Source organism: Pseudophryne corroboree, chromosome 6, assembly GCF_028390025.1.
Source record: "Pseudophryne corroboree isolate aPseCor3 chromosome 6, aPseCor3.hap2, whole genome shotgun sequence".
Lineage (NCBI taxonomy): Eukaryota > Metazoa > Chordata > Amphibia > Anura > Myobatrachidae > Pseudophryne > Pseudophryne corroboree.
In genome coordinates this window covers 45,687,309-45,702,387 of record NC_086449.1, presented here as the reverse complement: position 1 = coordinate 45,702,387, position 15,079 = coordinate 45,687,309, and the positions used below count along the sequence as shown (strand labels likewise).

Here is a 15,079-nt window from a genome sequence, read left to right as displayed (position 1 = left end):
CAGCATATTTGATTATACTATACTAACGAGTGTTCTGGGTACCAGTAATAAAGGGGGTACATTTAATTCTAGTTGTAAAAGAATATGGCGCAGTGATGCGCACACTGACAGCACCCAGAGCTTATTGGTCAACAAGAAATGAGATCATAAGCAGTAATAAAGGGTTATGAAAGCTATCGTCAGCAAATATGTGATATACTATGAATAACTCCAGTTGATACCTGACTTAATATTAGAAGGAGTTACTGTGGCAACAAACTAATATCATTATTGTAACAACATTTGAGACACTATAAAAAAGGAAAACTAAGATGGAAAGACACAACTATGACAGCAGTGATTTATACCCCTTCTCCACTAGCTCTAAAAACACGGGTAAATGTGCGGGGGCGCCCATTTACCCATGTTTTTTTCTAGTGGAAAAGGTCCCCCCTGCAAATTCCCGGATCAAGTGATCCGAGAATCCTACACATGTTCAACCCGGTAAGCTGTGTAGTGTAAACGTAAGCCGTGTCGATGCGACACGGCTCCCGTTCACACTGTATGGAAGGGCAGCGCTGGGAGATCATGTGATCTCCCAGCACCGCCCCTGCCGCGTCAGCAGCAGCGCCACCAACCCGGCAATATGCCAGGTTGGTGAGCGCACTGGGAAAGGGGGCTGAGCACGGGCCGTAGCCGGGTAGCACCCGTGTCAGGCTCCCGGCTGCGACCCCTGCTCACTAGTGGAAACGGGGTATAAGCCAGTGGTTCTCAAACTGTGTGCCGTGGCTCCATGGGGTGCCTCTGGACACCTGCAGGGAGGCCCTGGGTTGGTGGCCAGGAGTAATTTAAATTATTTATGGTCAATGTAAAAGACACAACCAGTGCTGGTGGCTGTCAATCATAAAATATGTGGCCAAACAGAAGCAAATCTTGTCCCTCACCACACAACTGACCCTAAGGATGACATATAAACACAATTTAAATAATTGAATATTTCTTTCTAAATTTCTCAATAAGAAACTTTTGACCTAGGGGTGCTGTGAAAAAATTTCTGATACTCTAGGGTGCCGTGATTCAAAAAAGTTTGGGAACCACTGGGTTAAGTATTTTATTCACTTATAATTTTTTCACATTTTTTCATAGCACTATATTTCGATGTTTTTTTAATAAAATACTAAAAGTTATATTTTAGGATTAATGGTCATTTACCCAAAAGGTATATGAGTTAAAGTGATCATTTAAGTATATTGGTCCGTGTGTGCCCATAATAGGGAATACTTCCTTTCTTTTTGGGTTTTACTGTGTGATTATATGCAAATGCAGCAGGAGGCTCCCTGTGTATCTAGACGCCTCCTCTCAGCTCCTCTTATCCGCTGCTGGGTCAGAAGGAGCAGCATCGGGTCATTTGCGTGACCATCGTCCACCTGAGTGACCCTCATCTTATTCAGGGTGGCTTGTGTTTTCTTGCAGTGTGATATTCCTGTCTAACAGAGGCTGATATCTAACTTGAGTGCTGTAGACCACAGGTTCTCAAACTCGGTCCTCAGGACCCCACACGGTTCATGTTTTGCAGGTCACCTGTAGATTTTGAAAATGTGACAGTTGGTGATACACAGAGCAGCTGCTGGGTGACATGGAAAACGTGAACCGTGTGGGGTCCTGAGGACCGAGTTTGAGAACCACTGCTGTAGACAATATCATACAGTGTGCTTTGTCCAAAGAGACAGCAAACTGACGCTGGGATTCAGACTGTTGCCAACAAACAGTTCCGTCACTGTATCGGTGCATTTGGCGTCTAAACTGCGGACCTTCTTCATTGCAGTGGACCTCATTCATGTCCCATTGTAGTAGTGGCGTATACCGCAAAGTAACAATGTTTCCCATGTGCCGTGACTCTATTGCACATGTACAGTACGGGTCTACGATGACGGCACCGTCACGGCATCAGACTGTCAGTGCTGTTTGGGAGTGGGGAGGGGTGGGTGATGGCCTCCTTTTCACAAAATATTGGCGTGTTGGCGCCGTTGCAGGGGAGGGACGAGGCCAGGACTTCCAGACGACTATGAAGATTTCCTGGCCTCCTTTGTTATTTGTTTTTAGATCTGGGGTCTATGTACTAATCCTTGGATGGAGATATAATGGACGGAGGTAAAGCACCAGCCAATCAGCTAACTATAATTTTTTAAACACAGCCTGTAACATGGCAGTTAGGAGCTAATTGGTTCGTACTTTATCTCCGTCCACTTTATCTTCGTCCAAAGCTTAGTAAATAGACCCCATGGTATAATATTCCACAAAGTACAGTAAGCTCAGTCAACTATCCTGGAATTGGCTATTAGAGAACACAAAAAGATCTTACCAGATGATAGATGGGACATCACCAGCATGAATGCCACAGGCCAGAGAATGCTCCTCATCCCCAGGACCGTCAAGATCACTTTCACTTGAATGAATCTTCTTTGCAGTCAGTAGCAGGGTATATGTATGTACAGAGGAGTTCCTGATCTGGGTGTAACATACACAGGGTGAGTAGAGAAACATGGGATGAACGCAAGAAACAGTCATCCTTGCAAAGGTCACTGGTGCTATTACTAACGATGTAGATATTACCTGAAGATCCATAACTGATTGACCGTGTACACTAAGGATAAGATAGGCGCTACATTTTATATAAGTGCTTAAAACAAAGGGAAATATATGCTATGCACGCAAGGCTTAGGTTTAGTTGTATAGTAGAATGTCCTGGGTGCTATTTGTGGATGCAGACATGTTTCATATTAGAATTCTCAATCTAGATTTTTAAAACCAAATTATTAAATCTACAGAATTTTTTTTTTTTTCTTTACTGCTTGGTCGGGTTGAAATACAATATTATCCACCCATACCGATCGGATAGTTCCCCAAGCATAGAATAAGGTAGAATACTTTTGTATCTTTAGCATGTTGTAATATCTCCCACACAAAGGGGTTCCCTTGTTCAAATCTGTACCTTATAGTATATCCTCTGCAGAAAGACAGAATTTGGCAGCAAGTAATGATCACTTGGCTCATCTAGTCTTCTAATTTGTTATCCCTAAATACCTCCCACCCTGTCAAAGTGTTTAATTTGCCAGAAGATTGTCCCCACAGGTTTAATTTTCACCAGTCTCAGGGGTATATTTACTAAAATTCGTAATTTTCTGAATTAGGTTAAAGTTCAAACATGAATGACATCGAATGTGTGAATTTGCAACTTTTTGAATTTTGTATGCCTCATTTACTATGCTGTCGTATTCTGCATTTTCATTTCTCCGATGTTGATATCATTCGTATTTTCGGCCAGTGTTTTACGGGAGCGAATAGTAAAACACTGCTGAAATTAACACAATGAATGTCGGCCAGATCTGTGAGATCCGTGCAGGGCTTCATTGTGCAGCTTAAAAAAAAAAATTAAAGTATTAAAAATCAAGAAAAAATTTGCGTGGGGTCCCCCCTCCTAAGCATAACCAGCCTCGGGCTCTTTGAGCAGGTCCTGGTTGTAAAAATATGGGGGGGAAATTGACAGGGGTTCCCCCATATTTTAACAACCAGCACCGGGCTCTGCGCCTGGTCCTGGTGCAAAAAATACAGGGGACAAAAAGCGTAGGGGTCCCCCATATTTTTTGAACCAGTACCAGGCTCCACTAGTCAGAGAGATAATGCCACAGCCGGGGGACACTTTTATCTTGGTCCCTGCAGCCCTGGCATTAAATCACTAACTAGTCACCCCTGGCCGGGGTACTCTGGAGGAGTGGGAACCCCTTAAATCAAGGGGTACACCGCTCCAGCCACCCAAGGGCCAGGGGTGAAACCCGAGGCTGTCCCCCCCCATCCAAGGGCGGCGGATGGGGGGCTGATAGCCATAGTGTTAAAAAAAAGAATATTGTTTTTTGTAGCAGTACTACATGTCCCAGCAAGCCTCCCCGCAAGCTAGTACTTGGAGAACCACAAGTACCAGCATGCAGGGGGAAAACGAGCCCACTGGTACCTGTAGTTCTACTACAAAAAAAATACCCCCCCCCCAAAAAAAAATACACAGACACCGTGAAAGTATAACTTTATTACATACATGCACACTTACATTCATACATACTTACCTATGTTGACTATACCCAGTGGAGTTCTGCTGTGCCTGGGTATTGTGTGCTGATCCCTATCCTCTCTGTGTCACTCCATTCGGATTGTCTTGGGTTACTGTGCTGTTTCACCTTCTCTGTTGTGACTGCACTGTATTTACTCACATAACTCTGTGTGTTTATGCAATAGAATGTCTGGGGGAAAAACTGTATGTCCTTCATGTAACACTAAGTATACTCCTTCCCCAGATGGGTCTCTCCTGTGTAACCAATGCTCTACACCCTCTCAGGGTAGCAGTGTGCAGGATCCTGAGTGGGTAGAATCATTCAAAAGCATGATTCAAAATATAAATACAGAGTTAGCCACTGCCAGAATTGAATGGCAGACACTCAAACAATCTGTTGATAACATGTTTGTTACTGCTGCTGACCACAGACAGGCTCCTCAGCCCCCTCTGTTGGCAACACATAACCGTACACTCCCACAGGCACTCCAGTCTGACTCTGATACTGAATTGCCAGAGCTGGATGAGGGGAAGTGTGACTGGACGGTCCTGTACGAGAGCCCACACCGCTTCGCGTCCCGCCCACAGTCACAGAATGGAGTCTTAGGTCACATGGGACCTGGCCACATAGGGAATTCCCGCTTACCGTCAGTAACCACTGAGCAGTGGGCAGGTACTACGCTGCCACCACCAGACTCCTCGTAGCCATGGCGTCTGGAACCACGGTTCTGTTCTGTATGCGTCGACGCGCTGTCTTACCACGCCTAGTGTGGTGTTGACGAATCCCCAAACGTTGCTTGCCTAAGTACAGCACAGTAGCAGGTGGAAGGCGGAGTTTGGAGACGCTGGGTGTACCCTGGACAGACGAAAAATGGAGCTAGGTTTTGCCTAGCCCTGCAGGTCACAAGATGAAGCGGTCATCTTGAGGCAGATGAAGCGGTCATCTTGAGGCAGATGATGTTTTATTTGCCCAATACAGTCTTCAAAAAGACTCAGCAATACAGGAAGATGTTTACAGGAGAGTGAAAATGGCATAATACACCTCTGGAGGCTCGCAGGCCTCCATTTTATGTACATTTTCCACACAGTACCACAGGGGGTAAGTCCGCCCTGTAATTTACAACCAATCACGGTTTACCCATGTGCTGTTCAGGCCTTAGTCACTTGCACAGCTACCATTATCCTCTATGGACAGTGTGGAGTGGTCACTCTCCTTTGACTGTCCCGTTCTGGAGAATCGGTATCCGCCCCGGTGATGTTCAGTATGCGCTGGGGGAAAGTTTTCCCGCCTAAACTTCCAGGAATCTGCCCGGGACCTAGCTCACTATCTGCAGCCTGAATTCGGGCTCCAGAGCTGAGCAGCCTAGATCGCCAGTCAGGGTTTCCTTCTCACCGAGGGTGATCCCTATGGAGCTCCAGAAAACCACTCAGCTTGTTGCGAAGCTGAGATGCCCCTCTCTCACCCCATGATACTTTTATGTGGAAGGCTAGAGGAGAAGGCATTCCGTTTTTGAGGAAAAGGTCTGGAAGAATCCAACAGCATGCACAGCCATGGATTCCCCCCTCCTAGGACACACATCCAAGTAAGTGCATTTTCCTTTAAAACACATTTAAATACACTGTACATGTCTCTTTGAATACGCTGAGCATGTGTCCTGCACAGGCTCCACATACCCAGGCACTGTAGCCTCACAATACAATAAATTAATACATTTAAAAGCATTATTTTGTTTTATGCCCAGCGGCTCCCTTAGTCATGCAGCCTGGCTGCTAGGGCTCTCTCAGTGTTGGAGGTATGGCATACTTGCCGACTTTCTGGCTGCTCTCTCCGGGAGAGAGCAGCCAGGTCGGCCCAGCAGCGGGGCGGGCAGTGATGGGGAGTGCAGAGGGGGGCGGGCCAGAGGTGTGATGGGGCGTGACAGAGGCGGAACGGGGCGTGGCTGCGGAAATCGCGTCACGTAAGCCACGCCCCCCGCTGTGTAATGCCACTATTACCGGCATTATACAGCAGGGGGCGTGGCTATGATGACGCGATTCAACAAGAATCGCGTCATCGCCTGCCCGGACCGCCCACTTTACTCGCTAAGTGGGCGGCCGGGCAGTGGGGAACCCCTGCAATCGGGAGACTTGCCTGTTCTTCCGGGGGGCCGGGAGGGTCACCCGATTTTCGGGAGCCTCCTGGCCATTCCGGGAGAGTAGGCAAGTCTGAGGTATGGAGTCTGGCTTCCTCCGCCCTCCTGCCTGCCTGTACACACAGCCTGACACCAGAGTCCAGGGAGCTGGCTCTCCCTGTCCCCCCAGGGCAGCACTCACTCAGTGGCCTCATTGGCCCCCAGTGCAGCACTCACTCAGTGATCTGGGCTGCAGCGCACCCCCCCTTCCTGAAACCCGGCGGCTCAGGATGCTCATCCCGGTCGCCACGGTTCTGTGTCTCTGGAGCGCTGAGGTGCTGGGATCATAGCTCCCGGACCCCAGCGCTCAACATCCTATTCACCCCCACCGCATAGGGAGCTGGATAGCCCGGTCCCCGTTAGCAGCGCACCCTGGGCGGCAGTGTCTCCCTCCTCCGGCGCCAAACACCGGGAGCCGGAGATCCTGGGCTCCCAGCTGCGGCACCAAGCAGTACTCTCCTTCTAAAGCCCAGCTGCTCGGAACACCCGCCCCCGCTGCCGCGGCTTCCTGACTCCGGGCAGTCCCAGCCGCTGACCTCCAAGCCCTCTCACCGCCGGTGCAGCACACCAGGATTCGGAGGTCCCGGACTCCCAGCCAAGGCACCTGGCGGTCACAGCAGCCTCCTCCTTCTCTTCTGGCGCACACACACAGCTCAGTGCACCGGGGGGCTACCCTCACTGCCGCGGTCGTTGGAGAGGTCCGGGACCGCAGCGCAGCACAAAATTACATTTTTAAACACTTAAATACCTGGCGCCTAGTGCCCATAACATTTAAAGATGGCGCCTAGCGCCCAACACACATTCGAAAGTGGCGCCAAGTGCCTATTGTCCAATAAAATGGCGCCAGGCACATAAGGGTTAACCCCTTAAGTGCCGCGGCCGCCATTGTCCATGTGGCCGCCAGGGTCTCCGGCCACAGGGAGGGTGACATGGAAGAGGACAATGCTCTGTCCCCGGGTGTTGAGGCCCTGATTTATTCTATTAGAGAGGTCCTCCACATCTCGGATAAGGAGGGAGATCCAGAAGAGGAAATGTATTTTATTGTAAAACCTAAATCCTCTGCTACTTTTCCTATATCAAAAGAGTTAAACTCCCTTTCTAGGGAGGCATGGGTCAATCCTGACAAGAAATTCAAAACTCCTCAGCGGCTATTAAATTAATTTCCTTTCCCTCCCGAGGATAGGACATTTTGGGAAAATCCCCGTCAGTGGATACTGCAGTGTCCAGGCTGTCACCTAAACTGGTACTGCCTGTACCTGGGGCTATCTCGCTCAAATACCCAGCTCACCGCAAGATTGAGACTACTCTCAAATCAATATATACTGCGGTGAGCGTTGCACAAAGACCCACTATTGCGCGCAGCTGGATTTCAAGGGCCATGGTAAAATGGTCAGATAATATTATAAATGGGTTTGACTTTCTACCTCAGTAGGACGTCATGACACTACTGCATCATATCCAGGATGCTGCTAACTTTATGAGTGAGGCCATTAAGGAATTGTGTCTCATTAATGGCCGTGCCATGGCTATGGCGGTCTCCACCCGCAGGGCCTGTGGCTGCGACAATGGTCAGCGAATGCTGATTCCAAGAAAGGCGTAGAGAATCTTCCTTTTATAGGAGAGGCCTTGTTTGGGGAAGAACTGAACAAGTGGATTTCTCAAGCGAGGGCTGGTAAGTCTACCTATCTGCCGTCTGCTGCACCTCCTGCTAGACGTCCCTACTCTGGGCTCTCTCTGCAGTCCTTTCGTGTGGCAGATTCAGAGGCAGAGCCAGAGGTGCCTCAAATGCTGCAAGAGGAAATAGAAGTAAAACCCGTAAACCAGCGGCTGCTGGATCCCTGGACCAGACCTCTGGATCTTCCTCCACTAAGCCCTCCACGTGACGGTTGGCCCCAGCAGCAAGGCAACTTTCAGGTAGTTGCTCACCTTCAACACTTCGCCCATGCGTGTGCAAAATCCTGCCAGGACCCTCGGGTGAGAAACCTCATATCCCAGGGGTACCGGTTGGAATTTCAAGAGCTACCTCCTCTCAGATTCTTCAAGTCAAGCTTACCAGCTTCACCTGTAGCAAGGGTTACCTTGCAGGATGCCATACAAAATCTGCTGCTAACAGAGGTTATTGTTCCAGTACCTCCCCTGTTACACAGCAGGGGTTTTTATTCAACTCTGTTTGTAGTACCGAAAACTAGAGATGAGCGGGTTCGGTTCCTCGGAATCCGAACCCGCCCGAACTTCATGTTTTTTTTCACGGGTCCGAGCGACTCGGATCTTCCCGCCTTGCTCGGTTAACCCGAGCGCGCCCGAACGTCATCATGACGCTGTCGGATTCTCGCGAGACTCGGATTCTATATAAGGAGCCGCGCGTCGCCGCCATTTTCACACGTGCATTGAGATTGATAGGGAGAGGACGTGGCTGGCGTCCTCTCCATTTAGATTAGAAGAGAGAGAGTGAGATTGATTTGAGACAGAGACACTTGATTTACTGGAGCTTAGGAGTACTGTAGAGAGTGCAGAGTTTAGTAGTGACTGACCACAGTGACCACCAGACAGTGCAGTTTTATTTAATATAATCCGTTCTCTGCCTGAAAAAAACGATACACAGTGACTCAGTCACATACCATATCTGTGTGCACTGCTCAGCCCAGTGTGCTGCATCATCTATGTATATATCTGACTGTGCTCACACAGCTTATAATTGTGGGGGAGACTGGGGAGCAGTGCCAGTTATAGGTTATAGCAGGAGCCAGGAGTACATATTATTAAAATTAAACAGTGCACACTTTTGCTGCAGGAGTGCCACTGCCAGTGTGACTGACCAGTGACCTGACCACACTGACCACCAGTATAGTTAGTAGTATACTATATTGTGATTGCCTGAAAAAGTTAAACACTCGTCGTGTGACTTGTGTGGTGTTTTTTTTTTTATTCTATAAAAAACTCGTTCTGCTGACAGACAGTGTCCAGCAGGTCCGTCATTATATAATATATACCTGTCCGGCTGCAGTAGTGATATATATATATTTTTTATATCATTATTTATCATCCAGTCGCAGCAGACACAGTACGGTAGTTCACGGCTGTAGCTACCTCTGTGTCGGCACTCGGCAGTCCATCCATAATTGTATACCACCTACCCGTGGTTTTTTTTTCTTTCTTCTTTATACATACATACTACATCTCTTTATCAACCAGTCTATATTAGCAGCAGACACAGTACAGTACGGTAGTCCACGGCTGTAGCTACCTCTGTGTCGGCACTCGGCAGTCCGTCCATAATTGTATACCACCTACCCGTGGTTTTTTTTTCTTTCTTCTTTATACATACATACTACATCTCTTTATCAACCAGTCTATATTAGCAGCAGACACAGTACAGTAGTCCACGGCTGTAGCTACCTCTGTGTCGGCACTCGGCAGTCCATCCATAATTGTATACCACCTACCCGTGGTTTTTTTTTCTTTCTTCTTTATACATACATACTACATCTCTTTATCAACCAGTCTATATTAGCAGCAGACACAGTACAGTACGGTAGTCCACGGCTGTAGCTACCTCTGTGTCGGCACTGGGCAGTCCGTCCATAATTGTATACCACCTACCCGTGGTTTTTTTTCCTTTCTTCTTTATACATACATACTACATCTCTTTATCAACCAGTCTATATTAGCAGCAGACACAGTACAGTAGTCCACGGCTGTAGCTACCTCTGTGTCGGCACTTGGCAGTCCATCCATAATTGTATACCACCTACCCGTGGTTTTTTTTTCTTTCTTCTTTATACATACATACTACATCTCTTTATCAACCAGTCTATATTAGCAGCAGACACAGTACAGTACGGTAGTCCACGGCTGTAGCTACCTCTGTGTCGGCACTCGGCAGTCCGTCCATAATTGTATACCACCTACCCGTGGTTTTTTTTTCTTTCTTCTTTATACATACATACTACATCTCTTTATCAACCAGTCTATATTAGCAGCAGACACAGTACAGTAGTCCACGGCTGTAGCTACCTCTGTGTCGGCACTCGGCAGTCCATCCATAATTGTATACCACCTACCCGTGGTTTTTTTTTCTTTCTTCTTTATACATACATACTACATCTCTTTATCAACCAGTCTATATTAGCAGCAGACACAGTACAGTACGGTAGTCCACGGCTGTAGCTACCTCTGTGTCGGCACTCGGCAGTCCGTCCATAATTGTATACCACCTACCCGTGGTTTTTTTTTCTTTCTTCTTTATACATACATACTACAACTCTTTATCAACCAGTCTATATTAGCAGCAGACACAGTACAGTAGTCCACGGCTGTAGCTACCTCTGTGTCGGCACTTGGCAGTCCATCCATAATTGTATACCACCTACCCGTGGTTTTTTTTTCTTTCTTCTTTATACATACATACTACATCTCTTTATCAACCAGTCTATATTAGCAGCAGACACAGTACAGTACGGTAGTCCACGGCTGTAGCTACCTCTGTGTCGGCACTCGGCAGTCCGTCCATAATTGTATACCACCTACCCGTGGTTTTTTTTTCTTTCTTCTTTATACATACTACATCTCATTATCATCCAGTCTATATTAGCAGCAGACACAGTACAGTACGGTAGTCCACGGCTGTAGCTACCTCTGTGTCGGCACTCGGCAGTCCGTCCATAATTGTATACCACCTACCCGTGGGTTTTTTTTTCTTTCTTCTTTATACATACTACATCTCATTATCAACCAGTCTATATTAGCAGCAGACACAGTACGCTAGTCCACGGCTGTAGCTACCTCTGTGTCGGCACTCGGCAGTCCATCCATAATTGTATACCACCTACCCGTGGTTTTTTTTTCTTTCTTCTTTATACATACATACTACATCTCATTATCATCCAGTCTATATTAGCAGCAGACACAGTACAGTACAATAGTCCACGGCTGTAGCTACCTCTGTGTCGGCACTCGGCAGTCCATCCATAATTGTATACTAGTATCCATCCATCTCCATTGTTTACCTGAGGTGCCTTTTAGTTGTGCCTATTAAAATATGGAGAACAAAAATGTTGAGGTTCCAAAATTAGGGAAAGATCAAGATCCACTTCCACCTCGTGCTGAAGCTGCTGCCACTAGTCATGGCCGAGACGATGAAATGCCAGCAACGTCGTCTGCCAAGGCCGATGCCCAATGTCATAGTACAGAGCATGTCAAATCCAAAACACCAAATATCAGTAAAAAAAGGACTCCAAAACCTAAAATAAAATTGTCGGAGGAGAAGCGTAAACTTGCCAATATGCCATTTACCACACGGAGTGGCAAGGAACGGCTGAGGCCCTGGCCTATGTTCATGGCTAGTGGTTCAGCTTCACATGAGGATGGAAGCACTCAGCCTCTCGCTAGAAAACTGAAAAGACTCAAGCTGGCAAAAGCACCGCAAAGAACTGTGCGTTCTTCGAAATCCCAAATCCACAAGGAGAGTCCAATTGTGTCGGTTGCGATGCCTGACCTTCCCAACACTGGACGTGAAGAGCATGCGCCTTCCACCATTTGCACGCCCCCTGCAAGTGCTGGAAGGAGCACCCGCAGTCCAGTTCCTGATAGTCAGATTGAAGATGTCAGTGTTGAAGTACACCAGGATGAGGAGGATATGGGTGTTGCTGGCGCTGGGGAGGAAATTGACCAGGAGGATTCTGATGGTGAGGTGGTTTGTTTAAGTCAGGCACCCGGGGAGACACCTGTTGTCCGTGGGAGGAATATGGCCGTTGACATGCCTGGTGAAAATACCAAAAAAATCAGCTCTTCGGTGTGGAAGTATTTCACCAGAAATGCGGACAACATTTGTCAAGCCGTGTGTTCCCTTTGTCAAGCTGTAATAAGTAGGGGTAAGGACGTTAACCACCTCGGAACATCCTCCCTTATACGTCACCTGCAGCGCATTCATAATAAGTCAGTGACAAGTTCAAAAACTTTGGGCGACAGCGGAAGCAGTCCACTGACCAGTAAATCCCTTCCTCTTGTAACCAAGCTCACGCAAACCACCCCACCAACTCCCTCAGTGTCAATTTCCTCCTTCCCCAGGAATGCCAATAGTCCTGCAGGCCATGTCACTGGCAATTCTGATGAGTCCTCTCCTGCCTGGGATTCCTCCGATGCATCCTTGCGTGTAACGCCTACTGCTGCTGGCGCTGCTGTTGTTGCTGCTGGGAGTCGATGGTCATCCCAGAGGGGAAGTCGTAAGCCCACTTGTACTACTTCCAGTAAGCAATTGACTGTCCAACAGTCCTTTGCGAGGAAGATGAAATATCACAGCAGTCATCCTGCTGCAAAGCGGATAACTGAGGCCTTGACAACTATGTTGGTGTTAGACGTGCGTCCGGTATCCGCCGTTAGTTCACAGGGAACTAGACAATTTATTGAGGCAGTGTGCCCCCGTTACCAAATACCATCTAGGTTCCACTTCTGTAGGCAGGCGATACCGAGAATGTACACGGACGTCAGAAAAAGACTCACCAGTGTCCTAAAAAATGCAGTTGTACCCAATGTCCACTTAACCACGGACATGTGGACAAGTGGAGCAGGGCAGGGTCAGGACTATATGACTGTGACAGCCCACTGGGTAGATGTATGGACTCCCGCCGCAAGAACAGCAGCGGCGGCACCAGTAGCAGCATCTCGCAAACGCCAACTCTTTCCTAGGCAGGCTACGCTTTGTATCACCGCTTTCCAGAATACGCACACAGCTAAAAACCTCTTACGGCAACTGAGGAAGATCATCGCAGAATGGCTTACCCCAATTGGACTCTCCTGTGGATTTGTGGCATCGGACAACGCCAGCAATATTGTGTGTGCATTAAATATGGGCAAATTCCAGCACGTCCCATGTTTTGCACATACCTTGAATTTGGTGGTGCAGAATTTTTTAAAAAATGACAGGGGCGTGCAAGAGATGCTGTCGGTGGCCAGAAGAATTGCGGGACACTTTCGGCGTACAGGCACCACGTACAGAAGACTGGAGCACCACCAAAAACTACTGAACCTGCCCTGCCATCATCTGAAGCAAGAAGTGGTAACGAGGTGGAATTCAACCCTCTATATGCTTCAGAGGTTGGAGGAGCAGCAAAAGGCCATTCAAGCCTATACAATTGAGCACGATATAGGAGGTGGAATGCACCTGTCTCAAGTGCAGTGGAGAATGATTTCAACGTTGTGCAAGGTTCTGATGCCCTTTGAACTTGCCACACGTGAAGTCAGTTCAGACACTGCCAGCCTGAGTCAGGTCATTCCCCTCATCAGGCTTTTGCAGAAGAAGCTGGAGACATTGAAGGAGGAGCTAACACGGAGCGATTCCGCTAGGCATGTGGGACTTGTGGATGGAGCCCTTAATTCGCTTAACAAGGATTCACGGGTGGTCAATCTGTTGAAATCAGAGCACTACATTTTGGCCACCGTGCTCGATCCTAGATTTAAAACCTACCTTGGATCTCTCTTTCCGGCAGACACAAGTCTGCTGGGGTTGAAAGACCTGCTGGTGAGAAAATTGTCAAGTCAAGCGGAACGCGACCTGTCAACATCTCCTCCTTCACATTCTCCCGCAACTGGGGGTGCGAGGAAAAGGCTCAGAATTCCGAGCCCACCCGCTGGCGGTGATGCAGGGCAGTCTGGAGCGACTGCTGATGCTGACATCTGGTCCGGACTGAAGGACCTGACAACGATTACGGACATGTCGTCTACTGTCACTGCATATGATTCTCTCAACATTGAAAGAATGGTGGAGGATTATATGAGTGACCGCATCCAAGTAGGCACGTCACACAGTCCGTACTTATACTGGCAGGAAAAAGAGGCAATTTGGAGGCCCTTGCACAAACTGGCTTTATTCTACCTAAGTTGCCCTCCCACAAGTGTGTACTCCGAAAGAGTGTTTAGTGCCGCCGCTCACCTTGTCAGCAATCGGCGTACGAGGTTACATCCAGAAAATGTGGAGAAGATGATGTTCATTAAAATGAATTATAATCAATTCCTCCGCGGAGACATTGACCAGCAGCAATTGCCTCCACAAAGTACACAGGGAGCTGAGATGGTGGATTCCAGTGGGGACGAATTGATAATCTGTGAGGAGGGGGATGTACACGGTGATATATCGGAGGATGATGATGAGGTGGACATCTTGCCTCTGTAGAGCCAGTTTGTGCAAGGAGAGATTAATTGCTTCTTTTTTTGGGGGGGTCCAAACCAACCCGTCATATCAGTCACAGTCGTGTGGCAGACCCTGTCACTGAAATGATGGGTTGGTTAAAGTGTGCATGTCCTGTTTATACAACATAAGGGTGGGTGGGAGGGCCCAAGGACAATTCCATCTTGCACCTCTTTTTTCTTTTATTTTTCTTTGCGTCATGTGCTGTTTGGGGAGGGTTTTTTGGAAGGGCCATCCTGCGTGACACTGCAGTGCCACTCCTAGATGGGCCCGGTGTTTGTGTCGGCCACTAGGGTCGCTTATCTTACTCACACAGTCAGCTACCTCATTGCGCCTCTTTTTTTCTTTGCGTCATGTGCTGTTTGGGGAGGGTTTTTTGGAAGGGCCATCCTGCGTGACACTGCAGTGCCACTCCTAGATGGGCCCGGTGTTTGTGTCGGCCACTAGGGTCGCTTATCTTACTCACACAGTCAGCTACCTCATTGCGCCTCTTTTTTTCTTTGCGTCATGTGCTGTTTGGGGAGGGTTTTTTGGAAGGGCCATCCTGCGTGACACTGCAGTGCCACTCCTAGATGGGCCCGGTGTTTGTGTCGGCCACTAGGGTCGCTTATCTTACTCACACAGTCAGCTACCTCATTGCGCCTC

General features: G+C 48.1%; 1 protein-coding gene and 1 long non-coding RNA gene across 5 annotated transcripts in view; one reads left to right on the top strand and one right to left on the bottom strand.

The window, feature by feature from the left end:
• The window catches only part of LOC134936041 (uncharacterized), a 144,122-nt gene that overhangs the window by 58,702 nt on the left and 70,341 nt on the right, over nucleotides 1-15,079 (bottom strand). Inside the window, exon 3 of the long non-coding RNA XR_010180443.1 lies at nucleotides 2,342-2,487. This is a non-coding gene — a long non-coding RNA (uncharacterized LOC134936041). The remainder of the gene's footprint in view (nucleotides 1-2,341; nucleotides 2,488-15,079) is intronic.
• Nucleotides 1-15,079, top strand: part of LOC134936040 (mucin-3A-like) — a 300,343-nt gene that overhangs the window by 228,907 nt on the left and 56,357 nt on the right. The window lies entirely within an intron of this gene.